Below are 26,870 nucleotides of genomic sequence, written 5' to 3' on the forward strand. Positions count from 1 at the left end.
TAGATCTTGGGGGGTGCCTAACACCTTCCTCGAGATAATTTCAAGCCCTTACCCATTCTCTGGTTCTTCTTCTTTTCATTTCCTTCTTAGTGTCCTAATGCACTTAATCATTAGGTGGCGACTCTTCTAAATGTCAAACCCAATTCCCAAAAGGAAAAGTGTTGTCCGCCCAAATATCGCAAACACGATTTCGCGAGAAAAAGGAGGCATCGACAGGTAGCAAATGCAAAGTATGTGTTTGAGGCAAAGTCTATTCAGAGAATGCAACTTTTGGTGCTGTCCTCTCTCCGATGGAAAATGAATCCTGTGACTACTTTCATTCATAGACCATATCATGAGGAGATTTGGATTAATGACCAACCTACATTTGGAGTTCCTGAGTAAGTGTGAAAGCCTCATTCTTGGTATCATCACTGGTGAGAAATCCCAATGCTTGATGCTTTGGACAAATAGGACAGGAAATTTGTTTATGAATTTGAATTGTTGTAGTTTGTTGATTATTCATTCAGCTGAATGCAAATTCTAGGATTGTGTTATACTCCATCTTTAATTTCTACTGCAGCAACATTTTATGTCATAAATGACCTTGACCCTTGCAATGCAGTAGATTATGTGAATCAACTCATGGATGTGCTTAAAGTTAGAAGGGTCTGCAGTCTTTTACATCGAGTTTTTTTCCCTAATATTCAACCTCTTCGATTAGCTATTTGGTTGGAATGTTACTAAAGTTCTTGATCTTCAAACAGGACAGCATTGATGAATGCCATGATCTTATTCTAGAGCTAATGGACATTCCTGGATCCAAGATTTGTCAATCTCACAAGCAGTGGCGGAGGCAGGATCTCCCCGAAGGGGGTTCAAAAATATTTTTTTTATAGCTAAAGGGAATTGAACCTATGACCTTATGAAGGTTTTGAACTCCCTTGACCACTAAACTACACCTTTAGATTGTGTTAAGGAGGTTCAAAACTTAATATATAGAGGTAAAAAACAGATTTTGCCTTATATATACAGTGTAATTATTCGGCGAAGGGGGTTTGAGTGAACCCCCTTCCGCCCCCCTAAATCCGCCCCTGCTCACAAGCGCAAATGTCAATCTATACCGGGCATGCAGTCCCAATGGTGTTATTGATGCATGCTTTAGCTGCGAGAGCTCTAATGATTCTTGGGCAGTGGCACTAACACTTTCATCCTCGCTAGAACCTCAGTATAAGAGAAGCAAAATGTAAGATGAACAAATTACATTGGCTCCATTAAGTTCATGGTCTGTGGTTTTGGATCGTAGTATTCGTTGAGCATACATACTCTTAGATTATCTAAATGGACAATGGTGTTGTATGGCCACATGTCCACTTAAAATGCAATGCACAATTTTATGATGTTGCAATATGTTTTTCGGACACTTGATAAAATCCATGTGATTGTGGTTAAGACTGAACTAGACAGATTGGAAACATCAATTGAAGTACCTGTCTCTGGTTGGGAATGGGAGGAAGAATGGTTAAAAGAGATCACTGAATTTCTTTTACCTTGAGTGCATTCATGCTTCTATTCATAATTAGTTTGAGTATGATCATTATTGCCAATGAATATGGATTCAAGATATATATGTACATTTTTTTGTTCTTTTACACGTTCCAACCGCAATTATGCTTTTTGTGATATCTTGTAAACAATAATTATACGTCGATTCCAAGCAAGTTGGGGTACCTTACGTATGCGAGATAAATAATTCAGTAGCCATAATTGGATAGATGCTTGGACATAGGATCATGGATAGAAATGGATGTCACAGATTTTCTTTATTTTCTCATAGAATGGATTGACGAATTAAGTAAATTTTTCAAAGTAGGATAGGCTGGCAGTGGACTGTGTGCTTGTGAACAATAAACCTAACAAATTGGAATATGGAGATAGATATCTCGAGGCACGGACATGTTGGGTTTTGGATGTATTTAATTAATATATTAAATACTTAAAAGAGGGTGAATGGGAAATGGAGAGAAATGAAATTTTTGAGTGAAATTTTAAGTTCCCCCTTTGCAAATGGGCATTGTCCCATATTGGAAGAGGAAGAGATTTTTTATGGGTATACAAGCAATTGCTCTTCTTCTAGCTCTTAAAGAGTTGAGAAGAAGGCAAGCCTCGCGTCGTCGTCGCTCGGCTCGGCTTCGGCTACGGCTACGGCTACGGATTCGAATTCGGTCAAATGATTGATTGATTAACTTTTTGGACCAAATTTATTTGTTAATAGTAAAATATTAACAGAAATGTTATTAAATATTTGTTTTAATAACAGAATATTAATATTAAATATTAATATTAAATCCAATCCGTTTTTCTGTTTTGGTAACAGAAAAGTAACTACCCTCTTCAATTTTCCCTCTTTATTGTTGAGTAAATGGCCATTTATGTAATGGCATTTATGCTGTGGGCGTTTTGCATAAACAGCCATTCTGAAGAGTTGCACCTCTTCAGATTTCAACCCAACTTTGGCTATAAATACAACACTATTCTGCTCAGAATTTCACTACGATTTTTCTGAGTTTCTTCTCCTTCTTCTGCATACTTTTAGCATCAAACAAAGCATAAAGTAAGCGTGATTTGCTACCGAACTTTGTGTTCGCTGAAACACTGGAGTTTGAAGTACCACTACACCAGTGTGTAATTCGTTCTATCCTGGGAGGAAATAATCCATAACCTTGGGTACTAGGAGGGGATTAAATTCCTTAAGGAAACACTGTGAATTCAGTGGGCTCGAATTGGTTTTATGTCATTTCTGTTTATGTTCATTTCTGTTTCCAGAATTATTTTACAAATACAGTATACTAACAAGCTTAAGGAATTTAATTTATTTTCTGTATTTGTACTTACTGTTTCTGGAAGAGTAAAATCTTTGTGGTTTTGTACTCTATTAAAATCTACGTGATTTTAACGTTTGTGTCATTCTTGTACAGAAATGACTAATGAGAATGAGAACCAAGCTGTTCCAATGGTGACTGCCAATGCCTCAACAAGCCGAACGACACCGGCAGCATTGGCACCGGCGGAAAAACCCGAAAAATTTTCCGGGATTGATTTCAAGCGTTGGCAGCAAAAGATGTTCTTCTATTTGACTACTCTAAGTCTCCAGAAGTTCATCAAGGAAGATGTTCCTGTACTGTCCGATGAAACTCCAGAAACTGAACGCTTTCTCGTGATTGAGGCGTGGAAGCATTCAGATTTTTTGTGCAAGAATTATATTCTAAGCGGGCTGGAGGATACTTTGTATAACGTCTACAGTGGCGTGGAAACGTCAAAGGAACTGTGGACTGCGCTTGAAAAGAAATACAAAACCGAAGATGCCAGGTTGAAAAAGTTTGTTGCTACAAAGTTTTTGGACTACAAAATGGTAGATAGCAAGTCTGTTATTACCCAAGTCCAGGAATTGCAAGTGATTATTCACGATCTCCGTGCTGAAGGTATAAATCAAATTAATATTGATGTTGAAAGTAATAATCTTAGTATTTTTACTAACAGAAATTTCATTGAAGGTCTTGTCATCAATGAAGCATTTCAAGTAGCAGCAATGATTGAGAAGTTGTCTCCTTTGTGGAAGGACTTCAAATACTACTTGAAACACAAACGCAAGGAGATGTCCCTTGAAGATCTCATTGTTCGGTTGAGAATCGAAGAGGACAACAAAGCTGCTGAAAAGAGAGGCCGTGGAAACTCAACAATAATGGGAGCAAATATTGTTGAAGAGAACAAAAGGAGGAAGAAGGCTTCTGGATCGAAATACAACCCAAGCAAGAAGCGGTTCAGTGGAAACTGCTACAACTGTGGAAAAACTGGACACAAATCTACGGAGTGTCGTGCTCCGAAGAAAGACAAGAAGAAGGGTCAAGCAAACATGGTTGAAAAGCATGATGATGTTGATGATTTATGTGCCATGCTTTCCGAATGCAACTTGGTGGGCAATCCTAAAGAGTGGTGGATTGATTCTGGAGCCACTCGCCATGTTTGTGCTGTTAGAGAAGCTTTTGCTTCTTATGCTCCTGTTGGACCCGATGAGATGATTTCTATGGGAAATGCTTCAAAGGCGAAGATTGAAGGATATGGGAAGATATTTCTCAAAATGACTTCCGGCAAAGTGGTGACTTTGAACAACGTCCTTCATGTTCCCGAGATTAGGAAGAATTTAGTCTCTACTGGACTTCTTGTTAAGAATGGTTTTAAATGTGTTTTTGTTTCCGATAAGGTTGTAATAAGTAAGAATGAAATGTTTGTAGGAAAAGGTTACCTCACTGAGGGCCTTTTCAAGCTGAATGTAATGGTTGTTGAAAATAATAATAAAATTCCAGCTTCGTCTTACTTACTTGAGTCAAATGAATTATGTCATATACGTTTGGGTCATGTCAATTATAAAACCTTACGGAAAATGATTAATTTGGAAGTATTGCCCAAGTTTGAATGTGACAAATCAAAATGTCAAGTATGTGTGGAATCTAAGTATGTTAAACATCCTTATAAGTCGGTTGAAAGGAATTCAAATCCTTTAGACTTAATTCACACAGATATTTGTGACATGAAGTCAATACCATCTCGCGGTGGGAAAAAGTATTCATAACTTTTATTGACGATAGTACTCGATATTGCTATGTTTACTTAGTTAATAGTAAAGATGAAGCAATAGACGCATTCAAGCAATACAAAAATGAAGTTGAAACGCAACTTAATAAGAAAATCAAAATGATAAGAAGTGATAGGGGTGGTGAATATGAATCTCCTTTTGAACAAATATGTTTAGAATATGGAATTATTCATCAAACAACGGCCCCTTACACGCCCCAATCCAATGGGATTGCAGAAAGAAAGAATCATTCATTAAAGGAGATGATGAACGCATTATTGATAAGTTCTGGTTTGCCACAGAACTTGTGGGGGGAAGCCGTTCTTACGGCTAGCCGAATACTAAATCGAGTACCCCATAGCAAAACACAATCCATTCCATATGAAAAATGGAAAGGAAGGAAGCCCAACTTGAATTATTTTAAAGTGTGGGGGTGTTTGGAAAAAGTGCAAGTTCCTATACCCAAAAGGGTAAAAATAGGACCGAAAACCGTTGATTGTGTTTTCATAGGATATGCGACTAATAGTAAATCATATCGTTTTCTGGTTCATAAATCAGAAAATCCCGACATTCATAATAATACGGTTATAGAATCAGATAATGCTGAGTTCTTTGAAAATATATATCCGTATAAAAAGGAATGTGAGTCGATTGGTGAAGGATCTAAACGACCTCGGGAAGAAACAAAAGAAAGTACACTTAATCAGGAGGATCCAAGACGTAGTAAACGTCAAAGAACGTCTACTTCTTTTGGACCAGATTTCGTGACTTTCTTATTGGAAAATGAGCCTCAATCATTTAAAGAAGCTATGTCTTCTTCGGAATCATTGTTATGGAAAGAGGCAGTCAATAGTAAAATAGAATCTATACTGAACAGCCATACATGGGAATTGGTTGATCTTCCTCCTGGAAATAAACAGTTGGGTTCTAAATGGATCTTTAAGAGGAAAATGAAAGATGATGGCACTATTGACAAGTATAAGGCAAGACTTGTGGTCAAAAGATATAGACAACGAGAAGGTCTTGACTATTTTGATACATACTCTCCAGTTACAAGAATTACATCCATATGAATGTTAGTAGCGTTAGCTGCAGTTTATGGTCTTGAAATTTGGAATTTTCAACAGATACAAATGGAAAGAAATTGATAAAACATTCCTAGAAACAGACTTCTGCTACTTAGACTTATTAATTAAGTTATAGGATTTTGTATAGAATATCAAAACAAAAATGATTCCATTTCTACCATTATTAGGATAATACATATTCCAACCTGCTTGAATACCAGAAAAATAAATGGATTCGACATTTGATCTTTTCGCGGAGATAAAGGCATAAAAATAAGAAAGAATATATAGAATTAGAATCGGTTTTTTAGCATTTAACCCCCTTTTATGTTATGGATTTCGTTGTTCAAAAAATAATTTGTAGAGAAGAGAGAGATTTTGTTTATGGATTTTTGAGTAGAATACGATTGTGAAGTGTATAAGAAAAGATAGTCTATATCCTATAACGATCATAGGATCACTCTATGAATAGGTCAATTCTCTGTGACCTCCCACCGTTCACGACATACCTTGCTTCTCGCAAGAACGGCTCCTCCATCAAATGGATGTTAACACGGCCTTCTTAAATGGAGAGTTGGAGGAAGAAATCTACATGGAACAACCTGAAGGGTTTGTGGTTCCAGGTAAAGAAAAGAAGGTCTGTAGACTTGTTAAGTCCCTTTACGGATTAAAACAAGCACCCAAACAATGGCATGCTAAATTTGACCAAACAATGTTGTCAAATGGATTTAAGATAAATGAATGTGATAAATGTGTGTACATTAAAAATGTTCAAAATCACATAGTCATTGATTGCTTATATGTGGATGATATGCTCATAATGAGTAATGACATTGCCAACATAAATGCTACTAAGCGTATGCTAACTAGCAAGTTTGATATGAAAGACTTGGGAGTTGCTGATTTAATTCTGGGAATTAAGATCCATAAGAATTCTCAAGGTCTAGCATTGTCACAATCTCATTATATTAAGACAGTACTCGAAAAATTCAAGCACTTGGGCTTTAAAGTTGCAAAGACTCCAATTGATGTGAATCTTGCATTAGCAAAGAACAAAGGCCAGAGTATATCACAATTGGATTATGCTCGTGTGTTGGGTTGCTTAATGTACATCATGAATTGAACACGACCAGATATAGCTTGTGCTATAAGTAAATTGAGTCGATATACGAGCAATCCAGGTCAATATCATTGGATGGCCATGAAACGAGTTTTGGGGTATTTAGTACATACCCAGGACTTTGCTTTGCACTACAATAAATATCCTGCGGTCATTGAGGGATACTGTGATGCAAATTGGATCACTGGATCAACTGATTCCAAGTCCACAAGTGGATATGTATTCACTAGTGGTGGAGGAGCGGTATCTTAGAAGTCATCCGAACAAACTTGTATTGCCCGCTCTACAATGGAGGCTGAGTTCATAGCCTTGGATAAAGCCGGTGAAGAAGCTGAATGGCTACGGAATTTCTTGGAAGATATTCCATTTTGGCCCAAACCGTTGGCACCAATATGCATACATTGTGATAGTCAAGCGGCAATTGGAAGGGCTGGGAGCGTTATGTATAACGGTAAGTCTCGCCATATACGACGAAGACATAAAACCGTTAGACAATTACTCTCTAGAGGAATTATCACGATTGACTATGTAAGTCAAGTGATAATGTGTCGGATCCACTTACAAAAGGCCTAACTAGAGAGGTAGTTGAGAAGTCATCAAGGGGAATGGGACTGTGGCCGAGAACAAGTCATAGTGGCGGTAACTCTACCTAGAAGACTGGAGATCCCAAGATCTAGGTTCAAGGAGATCAAACAAAGTCATTTATGACGGTTCAACATTGTCAACTAAACTTTTGGTCCATTCTCGTGATGAGACAATGTTCAGTACCAAGGATAAAGCATTAAGGCTTTTTAATGATTTCTAAATTAGATACGGGGTATATCAAATAGTGTATCTACGGGATGACACGTTTAGGAATCACCTATGTAAGTGTGAAGTGTTAGCCGCTTCAAGGAGAACATTGTAAGGCCAGTTCTCTACGCACTTATGAAACCAGGCGGTGTTCATGGCTGAAACGAACACAACAATGAGAACCAAAGACGGTTAAGGGTTGGTTGTGTGACTTGTGGTTGTCTAGGTATACACTAAAGTTCGACGGTTCAAAGATATCAAATCTACCGATTGATCGAGTATATCCGACATAAGTTCACTACGGAAAGTTCAAAGGGAAACCTACTTATCCAGATGCAATTAATCCTTACTTGCAAATCACACAGTTTTTCATGCATACTTCCGTGATATAGCCATTCCCCATTCATGTGGGGGATTGTTGGGTTTTGGATGTATTTAATTAATATATTAAATACTTAAAAGAGGGTGAATGGGAAATGGAGGAAAATAAAATTTTTGAGTGAAATTTTAAGTTCCCCCCTTGGCAAATGGGCATTGTCCCATATTGGAAGAGGAAGAGGTTTTTTATGGGTATATAAGCAATTGCTCTTCTTCTAGCTCTTAACGAGTTGAGAAGAAGGCAAGCCTCGCGCCGTCGTCGTCGTCGTCGCTTGGCTCGGCTTCGGCTACGGCTACGGCTACGGCTACGGCTTCGGCTTTGGCTTCGGCTTCAGCTTCGGCTTCGGATTCAGATTCGGATTTGGTCAAATGATCGATTGATTGATTAACTTTTTGGACCAAATTTATTTGTTAATAGTAAAATATTAACAGAAATGTTATTAAATATTTGTTTTAATAACAGAATATTAATATTAAATATTAATATTAAATCCAATCCGTTTTTCTGTTTTGGTAACAGAAAAGTAACTACCCTCTTCAATTTTTCCTCTTTATTGTTGAGTAAATGCCCATTTATGTAATGGCATTTATGCTGTGGGCGTTTTGCATAAACAACCATTCTGAAGAGTTGCACCTCTTCAGATTTCAACCCAACTTTGGCTATAAATACAACACTATTCTGCTCAGAATTTCACTACGATTTTTCTGAGTTTCTTCTCCTTCTTCTGCATACTTTTAGCATCAAACAAAGCATAAAGTAAGTGTGATTTGCTACCGAACTTTGTGTTCGCTGAAACACTGGGGTTTGAAGTACCACTACACCAGTGTGTAATTCGTTCTATCCTGGGAGGAAATAATCCATAACCTTGGGTGCTAGGAGGGGATTAAATTCCTTAAGGAAACACTGTGAATTCAGTGGGCTCGAATTGGTTTTATGTCATTTCTGTTTATGTTCATTTCTGTTTATATTCATTTATATTTCCAGAATTATTTTACAAATACAGTATACTAACAGGACACATTATTGATCACTTGAATTTTTTGTTGTTGCATAAGCATTTTCTGCGATGTTTGAACGAATTTTAAAAAAATAAATAATAATTAAAGGGAAATTAAAATAACACTCTTGTTTCTTTATTACTAATACGAGGCTTTAGATTTTGGATTTTTGGAATTTCGAGACTTATATGCGACTAATAGGAGTTCTGGAGTAAAGAAACAACCAATATTCTTCCTTTGCTAAGTTGAATATGTTAAACGAAAGCAACATGTCCACAATTCAAACCTTGATTTACCTTTTTAATAAGGATATGTGTCTTGGATTAATTGCCTGCTGGGAGTGAAGGAGAATCTTACTAAGAACTACTGCTAATCTGCGCAACTAATACTTCCATTTGGCTTCTAAGATACAACACAAATGGCGCCATTGCTGCCAATTCTCAATTACAACTTACAATCCGGTTGATAATTATTGTAGCAATATTAAAGTTGCTGTCCACGACAAGTATGAATAAGCGCGAAGACTACCATAAGGCAATTCCTGAGAGAATTTAATTTGTATATACTAAAACTATAGAGAAGTTTTTCGCAATCATTATATTTTAACATGTTGTAATAAATACCATATCTTATCTTTTAGGTTACTAATCTCACTTTGAGTACGATTACCTATAATTATATTTTAAACAAATTGATAGCGTAAAATCCATCTACATTATCGGTATATATAAGTTAAACTTGAGCAGAAAGAACTTTGTAAGCAATAGGGCGTGCCTTGCACCTTGCTGTGAGTGGCTCAGCTTTTGCCAGAGTGAGACCATTCCCTTCAGCTAAATCGATTTTCTCTTGGCTAACCCTTTGCCATTCGAAACACTGAATTAGAGTTCCTAAAGCTAATCCAATCACACGTTGAGCAAGTCCAGCGCCTGGACATGCTCTTCTTCCTATTCCAAATGGCATTAATTTCCATGGTTTCACTTCCATACCTTCAAATGGCTCTGGTTTGAAACTTTCTGGGTCCTCCCAAGCTAACGGATCCCTATGGATAGCCCATGCATTCACCAATAGGATAGTGCCACGTGGAATGTCAAAGCCCCCTACCTTGGCATCATCAGATGATTCGTGGGGCACTGGTGCTGCTGGGAATAATCGGAGCGTCTCCGAAATGATACTTAGAAGATATTTCAGTTTAGGTAAATCTGCTTCATCCACTAAATGATTGTCACCTACATGGTTGTCTAGTTCACTTCTGGCCTTATTTAACAACTCCGGATGGTTGAGCAAAAGCGACATTGCCCATTCTGTTGTTACTGCCGATGTGTCCGTCCCCCCAGTTAGTCTGACCTGCACTTATGAAGTATTATTTAATACTCACTTCATCCTATATGAAGGTGTTAGTATAAAAATTCAAAATATACAAAAAGTATCTTTTAAAACAAGTGATGGTGAGAGTTCCACATGTCTTTACATTTCTCTTTCCTCACACAAGACAACACATTTAGGACTCGTTTGGTACGAGGGAAAACATATAATTAATTTCAGGATTAAGTTGAAGATTAGTTTATCTCACATTCGATTGGGATACAATAGCGGTATACTAATCCTGGAACTATAACGTTTTTTTAATTCCAATAGGAGGATGGAATAATAATCCCCGAATAACTAATTCTGCAATAATAAACCATAGGATAACTTGTTTTCCCACAAAACGGCCTCTAATTAATTAGTATATAAAGAAAAAGGGGGCCTAATTAATGATTCACTGTAACGATCCGGCCGATCGTTTTGAGAAATCAAGCTCCGTTCGGCGGCGTAAGGTCTGGAACAACTTCATAATATGAGTATCGACTTGCGTGCATGGTTGAATTTAGTTAACGGATGATTCAGAGTCGAAATGGGAGAAGGAATCTGGTCTTGGAAGCTTAAGTGGTGAAAACTTGACCGGAATTGGACTTCGGAGTAAACGGCTCCGGAATGGATTTTTGATGGTCTTAACAGCTTCGTATGGAGATTTTGGAATTAGACGCGCATCCAGATTTGGATTTGGAGGTCCGTAGAGTAATTTGAGGCAAATAGGCGAAAGTTGGAAAAGTTGAAGTTTGAAAAAATGGAGAAGCTTGACCCATAGTTGACTTCTGTGCTAAAGGGGTCGGAATGCGATTCTGAGAGTTGGAACAGCTCCGTCTTGTCATTTGAGACTTGTGCGCAAAATTTGGCGTCATTCCGGGTTGATTTGATTGGTTTCGGCACGAGTTTTCAAAGTTGGAAGATTTGAAAGTTCATAGTTCGATTCATGGCGCGATTTGCATTTCCGGTGTTGTTTACTATGATTTGAGACCTCGAGCGAGTCTATTTTACGTTATAGAACTTGTTGGTGTGTTTAGACGGGGTTCCGGGGGCCTCGGGTGTGATTCGGACGAGGTCCGGATGTTTTGCATAGTTTTAAACAGGTCTGATTCTGGTGTTTTCGCACCTGCGACATTGGAGCGCAGGTGCGGCTCCGCTTCTGCGTGAGCCCGGCCGCTTCTGCGGTGACGAAGGCCTGGGAGCTAGCACGCTTCTGTGCAGGCTGGCACGCAGGTGCGATGGTCGCTTCTGCGGTCCAGCGATCGCACCTGCGGAGAATTTACGCTCCTGCGGTTCCCTTTCGTTTCTGCGGTGCCGCTACTGCGGCTGTACATCCGCAGATGCGGTCCCAGACCAATTAGCCAAAGTTCGCAGATACGGTCTCTAATGCGGTTTCTCGACCGCAGATGCAGGAGTCCTAGCAGAATAATATAAGTCGAGGGTTTGGCGTTTTCTTCATATTTTTGAGTTTTAAACTTCTGATTTGGGAGCTTCTTTTGGGGATTTTCAAGCAAATCGATTGGGTAAGTGTTCTTCACCTAGAATCTAACATATTCCTTGATTTAATCTTCATTTTTATCTTTTAATTTGTGTTTTAGGTTGAGGGAAATGTTGGTTTTTGAAAAAAATTTCTAAAATGAAAAATCATGATTTGAGGGACCAAATGGTATCGGAATTCGATAAATTTTGTATGGTTGAACTCACATTGGAATGGGTACTCGGATATTTTGTAAAATTTGATGTGATCCGAGGTGCGGGCCCGAGGGTCAACTTTTGGACCGATTTTTGGATTTATTTAAAGAATGAGATTTATGATCCGAAATAGTTTCTTTTGTGTTTATTTGTGCTTTGAAGTTATTTTGGTTGGATTTGAGCTGTCCGGAGGTCTTTTTACCCGATAAGTGCATTTTAGAGTATGAGTCTGTCGTCTTTGAGGTAAGTATCTTGCCTAACCTTTTGTGGGGGACTTCCCAATAGGATTTGAGTCTTCTGTGTTGATTGTAGTTGGTGTACGCGAGGTGACGAGTTCGTACTCGGACTTATTTGTGAGAAATTGGCCTTTTAGGGTTCTTAGGTTCTTATATTCACTATGTATGAAGTTATTCTTAATATGACTGAGTTCTTGCTTATTAGTTTCGTCCCTACATGCTTAATTGGAATTAATTGCTTCATGTTTCACTCTTATTGCCTAATTGTCATCCTATTTGATTTAACTGAAGAATTTCGCCTCTCCTATTGTCATGCTATCTTTTCATAACTGCCTACGTTATTTGAGATCTATTATCATCCCTCCTATAGTTGTGTAGTCTTAAGTGAAGCTAACATCACCTTTCCTTAATTGAATTGTCGAATATCCTAGTAACTTTCCAACCTTAAAAGGAGTTTAGATAACCTATTTCTTTGATGACTTGCCTTTATTTGGGACTACCGGACTCGTGTTGATTTCCTTGTTATTGACTTATATATTGTGCGATCGTTACTACATGTTAGTTTTCCCTTTGTTGAACTGTTCCCTTTATGCCTTTCATTTCCTTACTATGGTTATTCCTTGTGAACTGGTTCTACCATTTCCCTGTGATTTAAGGTTCTGTAGTGGATTCACTCGCTGTACTTTGTATTATTGTCCTTGTTGTTGTTGTACTAGTTGTGTTGGTGCACGAGGTTTCTGTCGTGCAGTTATTGTTATGGGGTTGTACAAGGTTTTTGCCGTGCTATTGCTACTGTTGATATATTGCACATGCGACGTGACACGGTGGGAATATATATGCTTATATGTGGGTTGCGCATGTGGCGAGACAAGGTGGGAACATTATGATGCACGTGTGGCGAAACAAGGCGGGTACTTATTATGTTATTATTTCACACGTGGCGAGACAAGGTGGGCTATGTTAGGGATTGAGTGTGATGCTTTGTGATGGCCTAGGGGCATTCTTGTTGTTGACATTGTGTTACAGTACGTTTACCTGTATGAGCTTTACCTCGTGAAAGTTGTGAGAAAATGCCTTACGTGCTGTCCGCTCTTTTCCTTACGTTTTTAGCTGGTATGATCTATGTTAGAATACTTGCACAAGTATACATGTAGCTAAATACACCTATTGGTTAATAAGTATTCCCTTGGTATTGTTAAGTATAGATGTACACCCTCGTTTGCTTGTCATATATGTGAGAGTGGCTCTAGTTAGTCAGTGAGTTGTTAGCATGATCATGAGGTGTGATGAGGGCACGGTATGCCAAGTGTTAGGGTTCAGGTATTGAGACCAATGAGCTATAATTTTGTTCGAGGTTCGGTACTTCGAGGAGTTGTTGGCTAAGACCCGATGTGAACACTGTTGTAGTTTCTGAGTTATTACCTGTCTTTACTGTGTGGTGATTTGGAATTTGGGTTTGTATTTCCGCTCGCTTTTTGATGTCAATATTACGGTGTTTCCGTTGTCACTTGCTGTTTTCTTCCATATTGTGATTGTTGTATTGGTAGCCATATCGTGTAGCCTTTATATACATTATGTTCTGTTTTTCGTATGCTTATATTTGTACAGTTTATTGGACTAGTAGGTGTCTTGACTGTTCCTCATCATTACTCGACCGAGGTTAGTCTTGATACTTACTGGGCACCGCTGTGGTGTGCTCATGCTACTCTTCTGTACATTTTTTTGTGCAAATCCAGGTATTGATCGTTAGTAGCTGTGCGGATCATTGCCGAGGAGACTCAAGGTAAACCTGCTGCTATGTTCGCAGGCTTCGGGGTCACCTTCTTACTTGTATTCAACTATTTCACTCATTTCCAAATAGTTATATTTAGAAGTGGTAGCTAACTCTGTAGAGCTTAGGACTTGTACTGTCGGGTTTTGGGAATATGTTTATTGTATAAAGAATTCATTTCAAAAGAATTTTAGATGTTATTTATTATTGTTGTTATTCCGTAAACATTAGGCTTACCTAGTCCTTAAGACTAGGTGCCATCACGAAACCCAACGGAGGGGAAATTTGGGTCGTGACAAGTTGGTATCAGAGCTCTAGGTTCATAGGTGCTACGTGTCATAAGCGAGTTTAGTAGAGTCTTGTGGATCGATATGGAGACGTCTGTACTTATCTTCGAGAGGCTACACAAATATTAGGACAATCTCACTTCTTTCATTCCTATCGTGCGAGTTTATTGATCTCGGTGCATGAACTTTTATCATTCCATTCTCTCACAGATGGTAAGGACATGCGCTGCAGCTACCGACGACACTTCTCACGAAGCGAGTGCCACCGGAGGCGGAGGAGTACGTGCCACAGCTAAAGCACCCACCAGAGCAGCTGTTGAGGATCCGCCAGTAGCTTCAGTTGGGTGGCAGGTACCCGAGGCGCCTACTGTTACGCCCGGACTTCAGGAGACCTTAGCCCAATTCCTGAGCATGTTTGGTACATTGGCTCAGGTGGGGTTGATTCCGGTTGCACCAGCTACTTCACAGACTAGGGGAGGGACTCAGACTCCCACCGCCTCACCCCAGAGCAGTGAGTTCATGTTGGTCAGGTTCCAGGCGTCATGGCGGCACAGCCTGTGGTTCCAGTTCAGCCCGTAGTTAGGGCAGCAGCATCTAAAGAAGAGCAGCTTAGACTTGCAAGGTTCAAGAAATACGACCCTCCTACATTCAGTGGTTTAGCTTCAGAGAGTGCACATGGTTTTCTGGAGGAGTGCCATCGCATTCTCCGTACTATGGGTATTGTTGAGTCGAGTGGAGTTGCTTTTGCTACATTCCAGCTTAAGGGAGCGGCTTATTAGTGGTGGCGGGCATATGAGTTAGGTAGCCCAGCCGATTCAGTTTCACTTACATGGGTTCAATAATCAGAGATGTTCCTGAGAGAGTTCGTAACTCAGTCCCTTTGGGATGCATGGCGCGCGGAGTTTGAGCAGCTGCGCCGGGGCACTATGTCAGTATCAGAGTACGCCGTTAGATTTTTCAATGATTTGGCCAGACATGCACTGACCTTGCTTTCTACTGTTCGGGAGAGGGTCTGCCGGTTTATTGAGGGACTGTATCCCAGCATCAGGACTAGTATGGCTCGGGAGTTGGAGATGGATATTTCGTATCAGCAGACCGTGAGTATTGCTAGGAGGGTGGAGGGCATGCTGCTCGAGAGCGAGAGGAGAGAGAGGTCAGGCGGGCCATGAGAGAGAGGTCAGGCGAGCTCAGGAGGGAGAGTACAGAGAGGCGAGGGAACCTCGTAGACCAGGGATATCCGCTGGTCCTTATTATGGAGGCAGGGTGCGACATGGTAGAGGTTTTGTGGGTCAGCCAGTTCAGTTTGTGCTTCAGGCTTCGCACAGTGATACAGATGTTCATGGGTCTCGGAGTACTCGTACTGCACAGTTCCCACAACCTCGTCAGCAGAGAGGTTGCTTTGAGTGTGGAGATACTAGCAATATGGTGAGAGATTGTCCTAGACTTCGGGCCGATGTGCCACAGCGAGGTATTCATGCGGGTAAAGGGCACCCAAGAGGGGGAGGCCCGGCCCATTGATGTGTTTTATATGGTAGGCTTGAGGCTGCTGCACAAGATGATGTCATTCAGGTATGATTTTGATTTGTTATAGAGGAGCACCATCCGTAGTTCATTAGAGTTTTGCTTATCGGGGTGAGTTCCCCTATTTACGATTGACGATTTGCACTCTGTTATATGTTACCCTTTTGGAAGGTTCTATGAATGATAGCCCATGTCTATCATCTTCTTCTATTCCTTATTGAGAGTTATGAGACTAGTAGTAAATTCCTATTGTCCATTACGGTAGGCTTGATATGATTTCTGAGTATTTTGGCTACGAGCTGTGATTTGTTTTATGCTCCACCGGTGTGGAGCCAGTACGTGTTGTAATTTTGTTGACGAGATTGATCTAGTGATAGGTTCTAGCTAGCTGATGTATACCCTACTTGTGATTCCGAATTGAGGGCGGGACCCTCGTGATTTCATGTGATTTGATGTGTCTGAACCAGGCGGTGTACCGCGGTGGAAGTTATATCAATATGAGATCCTTGTGATTTGTTTATATGCTTTAATTCTTTTCTTGTTATATTGTTTTGTAGGTTAGTACTGATAGAGATTTTTGCCTGTCGGGCATGTTTGATAGTTCCCTTATGTGCTTCTCTTTCAATGTTCTATCGTTATCGGTATGTGCTTCTTGAGTTTTAGCTTGCGGGGTGTATGCCCGGTGGTTTTAGTTGTCACTTGTTGATTCGGGTGTTAGTCATGAGGTTTTCGTGGTTCTTGTATCATCGTCAGTGTTGTGGAGGTTTGAAACGGGATCCTATTGAATATGAGGCTTATGGCCGGTGCTGGATTTGATTTCGGGTGGATATTGTGATCAGAAATGTTACCGTGGGCCTATGCGTATTGTGTCATGTTGTGTGGTTGTACTCTATGGGTGTTGGCATAAGTTTATTAGCTGGTTGAGACTGATACCGGATATGGATTTAGAATCGGGTCTATTGGGAAATGAATGGAGGGTGAGAATTCTAGCTCTAAGGCTTATTGGTATTGCTAGAAGGGCTAAATTTCAGTCGAGATGGTGTCTTCGGGTTTATGCGGATTGGGGTGAATTGGGATCACCCGCAGGTGCATGTTGGAAGTGTGTAGTCTTCTATTTGCGGGCTTCGAGGCAATCTTGGCACGTTCGAGGAAGAACGTTTGTTTTAAGAGGGGGAGGATGTAACGATCCGGCCGGTCTTTTTGAGAAATCAAGCTCCGTTCGGCGACGTAAGGTCTGAAACAGCTTCATAATATGAGTATCGACTTGCATGCATGGTGGTTGAATTCAGTTAACGGATGATTTAGAGTCGAAATGGGAGAAGGAATCTAGTTTTGGAAGCTTAAGCGGTGAGAATTTGACCGGAATTGGACTTTGGAGTAAACAGCTCCGGAATGGGTTTTGGATGGTCTTAAAAGCTTTGTACGGTGATTTTGGCCTTAGGCGCGCGTACGGATTTGGATTTGGAGGTCCGTAGAGTAATTTGAGGCAAATCGGCGAAAGTTGGAAAAGTTAAAGTTTGGAAAAATGGAGAAGTTTTACACATAGTTGACTTTTATGCTAACGGGGTCGGAATGCGATTCCTAGAGTTGGAACAGCTCCGTCTTGTCATTTGGGACTTGTGTGCAAAATTTTATTCCGGGTTGATTTGATTAGTTTCGGCACGAGTTTTCAAAGTTGGAAGATTTGGAAGTTCATAGTTCGATTCATTGCGCGATTTGCATTTCTGGTGTTATTTGCTATGATTTGAGACCTCGAACGAGTCCGTTTTAGGTTATAGAACTTGTTGGTGTGTTTAGACGGGGTCCCGGGGGCCTCGGGTGTGATTCGGATGAGGTTCGGATGTTTTGCATAGTTTTAAACAGGTCTGGTTCTGGTGTTTTCGCACCTGTGACATTGGAGCGCAGGTGTGGCTCTGCTTCTGCGTGAGCCCAGCCGCTTCTGCGGTCATGAAGGCTTTGGAGCTAGCACGCTTCTGCGGAGGCTGGCACGCAGGTGTGATGGTCGCTTCTGCGGTCCAGCGATCGCACCTGCGGAGAATTTACGCTCCTGCGGTTCCCTTTCGCGTCTGCGGCACCGCTGGTGCGGCTTATATCCGCAGATGCGGCCTCAGGCTAATTAGCAAAAGTTCGCAGATGCGGTCTCTTTCTCGCAAATGCGCTCTCGCAGATGCGGTTTCTTGACCGCAGATGCGGGAGTCCTGGCAGAATCATATAAGTCGAGGGTTTGGCCATTTCTTCATATTTTTGAGTTTTAAACTTCGGATTTGGGAGCTTCTTTTGGTGTTTTTCAAGAAAATCGATTGGGTAAGTGTTCTTCACCTAGAATCTAACATATTCCAAGATTTAATCTTCATTTTTATCTTTTAATTTGTGTTTTGGGTTGAGGGAAATGTTGGTTTTTGAAGAAATCTAAAATGAAAAATCATGATTTTAGGGACCAAATGGTATCGGAATTCGATAAATTTTGTATGGTTGAACTCACATTGTAATGGGTATTCGAGTTTTTGTATAATTTGACGGGTTTCGAGGTGCGGGCCCGGGGGTCGACTTTTAGACTGATTTTTGGATTTTGTTAAAGAATGAGATTTTATGATCTGGAATAGTTTCTTATGAGTTTATTTGTGCTTTGAAGTTATTTTGGTTGGATTTGAGCCGTGCGGAGGTCTTTTCACCCGAGAAGTGCATTTTAGAGTATCGGTCTATCGTCTTTGAGGTAAGCATCTTGCCTAACCTTGTGTAGGGGACTTCCCCATAGTATTTGAGTCTTCTGTATTGATTGTAGTTGGTGTACGCGAGGTGACGAGTGCGTACTCGGACTTATTTGTGGTAATTGGCCTTTTAGGGTTCTTAGGTTCTTATATTCACTATGTATGAAGTTATTCTTAATATGACTGAGTTCCTGCTTATTAGTTTCGCCCCTACATGCTTAATTGGAATTAATTGCCTCATAATTCACTCTTATTGCCTAATTGTCATCCTATTTGATTTAACTGAAGAATTTCGCCTCTCCTATTATCATGCTATCTTTTCCTAACCGCCGGTGTTATTTGAGATCTATTATCATCCCTCCTATAATTGTCTAGTCTTAAGTGAAGCTAAGATCACCTTTCCTTAATTGAATTGTCGAATATCCTCGTAACTTTCCAACCTTAAAAGGAGTTTAGATAACCTATATCTTTGTTGACTTACCTTTACTTGGGACTACCAGCCTCGTGTTTATTTCCTTGTTATTAACTTGTATATTGTGGGATCATTACCACATGTTAGTTTTTCCTTTGTTGAACGGTTCCCTTTACGCCTTTCATTTCCTTACTGTGGTTATTCCCTGTGAACTGGTTCTACCATTTGCTTGTGATTTAAAGTTCTGGAGTGGATTCACTCGTTGTACTTTGTATTACTGTCCTTGTTGTTGTTGTGCTTGTTGTGTTGGTGCACGAGGTTTCTGCCGTGCGGTTGTTGTTATGGGGTTGCACAAGGTTTCTGTCGTGCTATTTTTACTGTCTATATATTGCACATGCGGCGTGACAAGGCGGAATATATATATGCTTATATGTGGGTTGCGCATGTGGCGAGACAAGGTGGGAACATTATGATGCACGTGTGGCGAAACAAGGCAGGTACTTATTATGTTATTATTGCACACGTGGCGAGACAAGGTTGGCTATGTTAGGGATTGATTGTGATGCTTTGTGATGGCCTGAGGGCATTCTTGTTGTTGACATTGTGTTATGGTACGTTTACCTGTATGAGCTTTACCTCGTGGAAGTTGTGAGAAAATGCCTTACGTGATGTCCGCTCTTTTTCTTACGTTTTTAGCTGGTATGATCTATGTTAGAATACTTGCACAAGTATACACCTAGCTAATACTCCTATTGGTTAAGAAGTTTTCCCCTGGTATTGTTAAGTATATATGTACACTCTCGTTTGCTTGTCATATATGTGAGAGTGGCTCTAGTTAGTCAGTGAGTTGTCAGCATGAACATGAGGTGTGATGATGGCACAGGATGCCAAGTGTTAGGGTTCAGGTATTGAGACCAATGAGCTGTAATTTTGTTCGAGGTTCGGTATTTCGAGGAGTTGTTGGCTAAGACCCGATGTGAAGACTGTTGTAGTTTCTGAGTTATTACTTGCCTTTACTGTATTGTGATTTGGATTTGGGTTTATATTTTCGCTCGCTCTTTTATGTCATTATTACGGTGTTTCCATTGTCACTTGCTGTTTTCTTCCATATTGTGATTGTTGTATTGTTAGCCATATCGTATAGCCTTTATATATACATCATGTTCTGTTGTTCCTATGCTTATATTTGTATTGTTTATTGGACAAGTGGGTGTCTTGACTGTTCCTCGTTACTACTCTACCGAGGTTAGTCTTGATACTTACTAGGCACCGCTGTGGTGTACTCATGCTACTCTTCTGCATATTTTTTTGTGCAGATCCAGGTATTGATCGTTAGTAGCTGTGCGGATCATTGCTGAGGAGACTTAAGGTAAACCTGTTGCTGCGTTCGTAGGCTTCGGGGTCACCTTCTTACTTGTATTCAACTGTTTCACTCATTTCCAAATAGTTATATTTAGAAGTGGTAGCTAACTCTGTAGAGCTTATGACTTGTACTACCGGGTTTTGGGAATATGTTTATTGTATAAAGAATTCATTCAGAAGAATTTTAGATGTTATTTATTATTGTTGTTATTCCGTAAACATTAGGCTTACCTAGTCCTTAAGACTAGGTGCCATCACGAAACCCAACGGAGAAGAAATTTGGATCGTGACATTCTTATCATTAAGTGTAAATAATCATGCTAAGATTTAAGTAATTTCTAAATAGAGGCAATTGTCATTGTTTAGTGGATATAGACCAAAAAAGAAGGTGTAATATATACTGTTGATTTTTATAAATTGTCGATAACCACTATGTCAAAACCAATAAATTATCATAGCTTAACATATCTTGACTTGTGAACATAAGAAAAATAAGAAACTTAAAATATTCGGTCGATTCGAAATTACTATTCTTGATAGGAATAAACACCTAAATATAACAATGAGCCTTGTCAAATGTTACAATACAAGGAAGTATCATATGTTATTAGACAATTTTTTGTAGAAAAAATATATTTTAGGTTTGGTACTTTGGTTATCGGTTTTTGGGGACATTTAATACGGTGTATTCGATATTCAAAAAAGAACTATGCGAAAATGTGCTTTTTCAGAAATATTATTGTACATTGAAATTTTAACAGATCAAGATAAAGTCTAAATTCAAGAGAGCCCTTGAAATATTAGGAGTCTATTAGGGTTACTTGGTGGCTACTCCACCCAAACTCTAATTCATGCCTATAAATAAGGCTGCATGTGTCCTTCAAAGGGGATCTCAGCAATTCCATAAACTCTCGGAATATGCGCAAAGAGATCAAATATGAGGTCTCTGAAATTCCATGGAACTCTTGGAATATTCGTTAAGAGATCAAAGACATGTCAAATATGTCTTGCTTAAAGTCCTACTGTAAGCATACAAAATTTATAGGATTTAAATTCAATAAATTAATTTGGACTATATATTAATATGTTGGTCCAACTAAATATGGCGGGCTAATATAATTGGATTAATTATATAAGTCCAATGCATATGGGTCAAATAAAGAAGTCCAATATTATTGGGCTAGCCCATTTAATCGGGGTACAAGCGATTCGCCCACTTCATTAGGCTCAAGATGGCATCTTCCGAGAGGCCCAATGCCACATATCAAATGATGTGGCACGCCAAGTCAAACGGAAGAGCCAATAGGATCATGCTATGTGTCAAAATGACAAGGCATGCCAAGTCACACTAAAAGGCCAATGAAATCGCGCTACGTGTGCAAGTGACATGTTTTGGCCAATCAAATGCGGCCATGTCACACTTCAATTTGATTGGTAGGAAAGAGTTTGTTCTTATCATTACTCCTCCTTCCACAACTATAAATAGGGGTCTTCATAACCAAGAAAAGACAACAAAAATTATAACAAGAAGCAAGATAGAACTCGTGAATCAAACGCCGCAAATTTCTCTACAAGTTTCAGGCTTCAAGCAATCAAGTTCAAGAACGAAGAACAAATCAAGTGCAAACTCAAGAACGAAGGACAAATCAAGATTAAAGGAGTACGAGTTCAAATCAAAGTTCGTGCTAGTTGAATTCAAGATCATTGTTTGTGGCAACAATATAGATTCAAGACTAAGCTCGAAGGCCCTTGAATTTATTTTCTATTGTAAAGAAGAATCAGAGGATTCATAGAGATTGTACACTCAAGTATTTGAAATACAATACTACGATTGTTGCAATATTTTTCGGCCCTGATTTTATTTTCTTGACGCAATTTATTGTCTACAAATTCTGGCACGCTCGGTGGGACAATTTCTACCTCTCATCTCAAATTTTCATTCACCAAAATTCAAGAACAACGAAATGGCTTCAAAGAAAATCATCTCCAGTTCAACTTCCACCAAGGCTGCTAATTCCAGGTTCTATGCCGATGTGAAAAACATACTCGAAGTTACCTTTGGAAGCTTTGTGCCAGTTACGAAGATCAAAGCGAGCTCGTTAGGACAACAAGCACCCCAAGTGTCGTCCGCATCAACCCCTGTTTTCAGATCTTTATCCTCAAAAGGAGCAAGATCTTCCACAAATGCACCCGAAAGAGGAAGCGATGTTGCTGAAAAGATCAAGAAAACTCTTGCTCTACTTGACCTCTCGGATCCAAGCACTTTGCTGTGAAGGAAGATGATGATGCTTCAAGTGATGGATCCTCCCAACTTACACCACATAGCAGGAGCCAATCAAGGATCAATCTGTGTGACAATCCATGCTACTCTCCATTGTCCACAACAATCATGCAAGCCATGGTGACAAACACTTCGCCTGTGGAGGAGCAGTGGCAAACTTGACAGAATCAATCGCTAGCTTGACCAAATGCATGCAAAATCAAGAGTCTAGAATTGACAAGCTAACGGACAGGGTGGGAATCTTGATGGAAGAAGAATCCACCCATGCACCCGGTAAACTCCCAGAAGTTCAAGAGATTGATCCTCCCCCACGACAAGTTGCATCCACTAAGGAAATTCCAGTCTCTTCGGAAGGGATGATTCCAATCAATCAAGTAAAGGAGTTCATTGAAGGGACTATAAAAAATAAATATGTAGTCACTTCGAAGTCCTCATTTACTTACGCAAAGCCGTACACTTCAAGGATCGATATGTTGAAGATGCCTGCTGGCTTTTAACCTCCAAAATTTCAACAGTTTGATGGCAAAGGCAATCCAAAGCAACATGTGGCGCACTTCGTTGAGACATGCAACAATGCTGGGACTTATGGAGATTACCTCGTCAAGCAGTTTGTTTGCTGATTAAAAGGAAATGCTTTTGATTGGTACACGGACCTCGAGGCTGGATCGTTGATAGATGGGATCAATTAGAGCGAGAATTCCTCAATCGCTTTTATAGCACAAAACGTACTATGAGTATGATAGAACTTACAAATACTCGTCAACGAAAGGGTGAATCAGTTATCGACTTTATCAATCGTTGGAGGAATGCAAGCCTCAACTGCAAAGACATGCTTAGTGAAGCTTCAGGCATAGAGATGTGCATCCAAGGCATGCATTGGGGACTACGCTACATCTTGCAAGGTATCAAGCCTGGCACATTTGAAGAACTTTCGACTCGTTCCCATGATATGGAGTTGAGCATGGCCTCCGCTAGAAATGAAAGGTTGCCTATCTATGAGCCTCCAAAGGGAACAACAAGCAAGAAGTCAAGAAATGGGGTAAGTTCGTACCCAAATATGAAAACAAAGAAGCTATGAATGTCAACATATCACCTGTGAAGTTCACAACGAAAAAGAGAAAGAACAAGAGTATGAAATCCACTTGATAAGCCAAGTGGAAAGTCGACTTTTAAAGAAATGCAAGAGAAAGAGTACCCATCTCTAGATTTTGATGTGCCAGCTATTTTTGAAGAACTCCTCGAGTTAAATCTCATTGAGCTTGCGGAGATGAAGCGACCAAATGAAGCTGGGAAAACGAATGACCCAAATTACTGCAAATATCACCGACTTGTAAGCCACCCTCTGGAGAAGTGCTTTGTCTTCAAGGACAAAGTTATGGACTTGACCCGTGAAAAGAAGATCGTGCTTGAAGATGAGAAGGCAAGTGTGAACCAAGTCTCTATCAACTTTGGTTCATTCAGTCCAGATGAGCTATGCAGTTTAAAAGAAATCAAAAGTGAAGAATTACTGGAGAATAACAAAGTCGAAGTAGACCACCATGATGATGATGAAGGTTGGACATTCGTGACTCGCCATAGGCACCACAAAAGGAGCCCACGAAAAGAATCAATAGAACAACCAACAAGGAAAATGTTGGTGAAAATACCAAGGAGATGGAATCCAGTTAATTATTTGAAGAAAGAAAAAGTGGAGGTGCACCATCCTCAAAAGCCACGGCATCCAGTGACCTTAGAGGAGTTCTTACCAAGTTGGTTCCGCATGAAGATTCCCCATGAGGGCATTGATGCCTCTTGTTGCCATGTTGACAAAGGGGAAGAAAAGAGTGATGACCTACCATTGGCACCATCTTCAGAAAAGCTCATCGAGTCCACTCCTCAAGAAGTTAATGCTTGTGAGGAAAAATTCACATTCACAAATGATGATCTTCTACTAGGTGACACTCTTCATAACCGCCAATTGTACCTGGTTAGCTATATGCGTGACAAAAAGGTAAATCAAATTTTGGTTGATGGAGGATCCTCAGTGAACTTTTTTTCAATTCGCACTGTGAAAGAACTTGGTATTCCCATGAAGGAACTCTCAAAATGTCGTGTGATGATCCAAGGATTCAACCAAGGGGGGCAAAGAGCCATAGGCGCGATCATGTTAGAATCACCATTAAAGGTATGCAATTAAGTGCATGGCTACATGTGATCGATGCAAAGACTTCATACAACGTCTTGCTTGGAAGGCATTGGATAAATGAGAATAAAGTAGTTCCATATACCTACCATCAATGTCTAAAATATTATGAGGGTGAAGTCGAGAAGAAGATAGTTGCTGATGATGAGCCATTCACCGAGGCTGAGTCATACTTCGCCGGTGCAAAGTTCTACTTGTAGAACCGCATTGTGAAGGAGCTAAAAGCTGATGATGGCATGAAAAACAAGAATGACGAGCCCACAACTAAAAGAACAGAGGTGACTACTAGTGAAGTCAATGCTGTTACTGGGAAGGTACAACCTAACGCGAATAAATCTTATAGAGGGAATATTGCGTCTTATGGCAAGAAAGTAAGTCATGCTCTCCAATATGTCCCTAAAAGGAAAAAAGATGAAGGTGAATCATCTATTCTCCAAACTAACATGCTAAAGGAGTTAACTCTTCCGATAAAATGAATTGAGGTAGTAAAGTTGTCCTCAAAGCCATTTGCAGGGTTTGTGGCAAAAAATCGTTTGCAGAATGTGGCTCTCCCAACTAAGCGAACAGATGAAGGTTTTGATCCTAACGCTTACAGGCTATTTGCAAAAGCTGGATACAATCCTAATGAGCCATTAAAATCAGGGAAGCTACCATCAGAAGCTGTGATGAGACTACCTCGTGAAGGTTTGGGATACAAGCAACCGTCACCAGTGCACATCTCCATAAGAAGGGCGAGCAGCAATTATATCACTATAGAAGATGAATCGGCCGCTTCTAACAAGCCTTCTATCTTTGATCGACTTGGAAAATCACCTGGGAGGACCTCTGTGTTTGAGAGATTGGGTCCATTAAAGAAGGGGAACAAGTTCCACAGAAATTTTCAAAGCATAAGAACACCCGCTTCGCCTATCCAGAAGATCTCTAAGGATTTCCAAAGTTTGGTTCCTTCTAGAATGAGGCGTCAAAAAAACTTGTGGTTTCATGTAAATAAGTACTGAAGGTAAAGCTATATACTGTGGTCTACACTAAGGAACGTGACGAAGATAAAGAAATTGTGGGTTCTTCGTATCATGTTACTGTACAAGGCGAGAATGGTGTTCCATCTTCAATGGAGAATAATGTAGAATTGGAGGATGTTTCACCATGTTATCATATATCGTTCAACGATGGTGACCCTAAAGAAGATAAAGATGCGAAAGATGCTCCAACTAAACTTGAAGAATGAGTGAAGACAACAGTTGCTGCCTTAAAAGAAGTTAACCTTGGCACCGATGAAGAACCAAGACCCACTTACCTAAGTGCTTTACTAGAAGTTGATGAAGAAAGCATTTATATTAAGTTACTCAAGGAGCATAGGGATGTCTTTGCTTGGAATTACAAAGAGATGCCTGGCTTGGACCGAAAAGTAGTAGTCCATTACCTTGCAGTCAAAAATGGCGCTCACCCTGTTAAACAAGCTCAAAGGCGCTTTAGGCCGTACTTGGTTCCCTTGATTGAAACCGAAGTAAACAAACTCATGGAAGCTGGCTTTATTCGTGAAGGTAAATACCCAATATGGGTTTCAAGTATTGTCCCTGTAAGGAAGAAAAATGGCCAGATTCGAGTGTGCGTTGACTTTAGAGATCTCAACAATGCGTGTCCAAAAGATGAATTCCCGCCTCCTATTCCAGAGCTGATGATCGATGCTACTATTGGGTACGAGTCAATGTCATTTATGGATGGTTTATCAGGCTATTACCAAATTCGCATGGCGCCAAAAGATGAAGAGCTTACTGTATTCCGTTCCCCCAAGGGTATTTATTGGTACAAGGTAATGCCTTTAGGCTTGAAGAACGCTGGTGCTACTTACCAAAGAGCTATGCAGAATATCTTTGATGACCTTCTCCACAAGAATGTCGAAAGCTATGTTGATGACTTGATGGTAAAATCAAGAAAGAAATGCGGCCACTTGAAAGACTTGAGAATGGTGTTTGAGTTGCTCCAGAGATTCCAACTTAGGATAAATCCATTAAAATGCGCGTTTGGAGTTACCTCCAAAAAGTTCCTGGGTTTCATTGTCCGACATCTAGGGATTGAAATAGATCAAGCTAAAGTAGATGCAAT

At 40.0% G+C, this 26,870-nt stretch overlaps 2 pseudogenes; one reads left to right on the plus strand and one right to left on the minus strand.

Annotated features, from left to right (window-relative positions):
• Positions 1-216: 216 nt before the first annotated feature.
• Positions 217-1,295, plus strand: LOC109211374 (annotated as a pseudogene).
• Positions 1,296-9,700: 8,405 nt separating this feature from the next.
• LOC109211375 overlaps positions 9,701-26,870 on the minus strand; it is a 31,650-nt pseudogene continuing 14,480 nt past the window's right edge.

This window comes from Nicotiana attenuata, unplaced genomic scaffold, assembly GCF_001879085.1.
Source record: "Nicotiana attenuata strain UT unplaced genomic scaffold, NIATTr2, whole genome shotgun sequence".
In the NCBI taxonomy this organism is placed as follows: Eukaryota; Viridiplantae; Streptophyta; class Magnoliopsida; order Solanales; family Solanaceae; genus Nicotiana; species Nicotiana attenuata.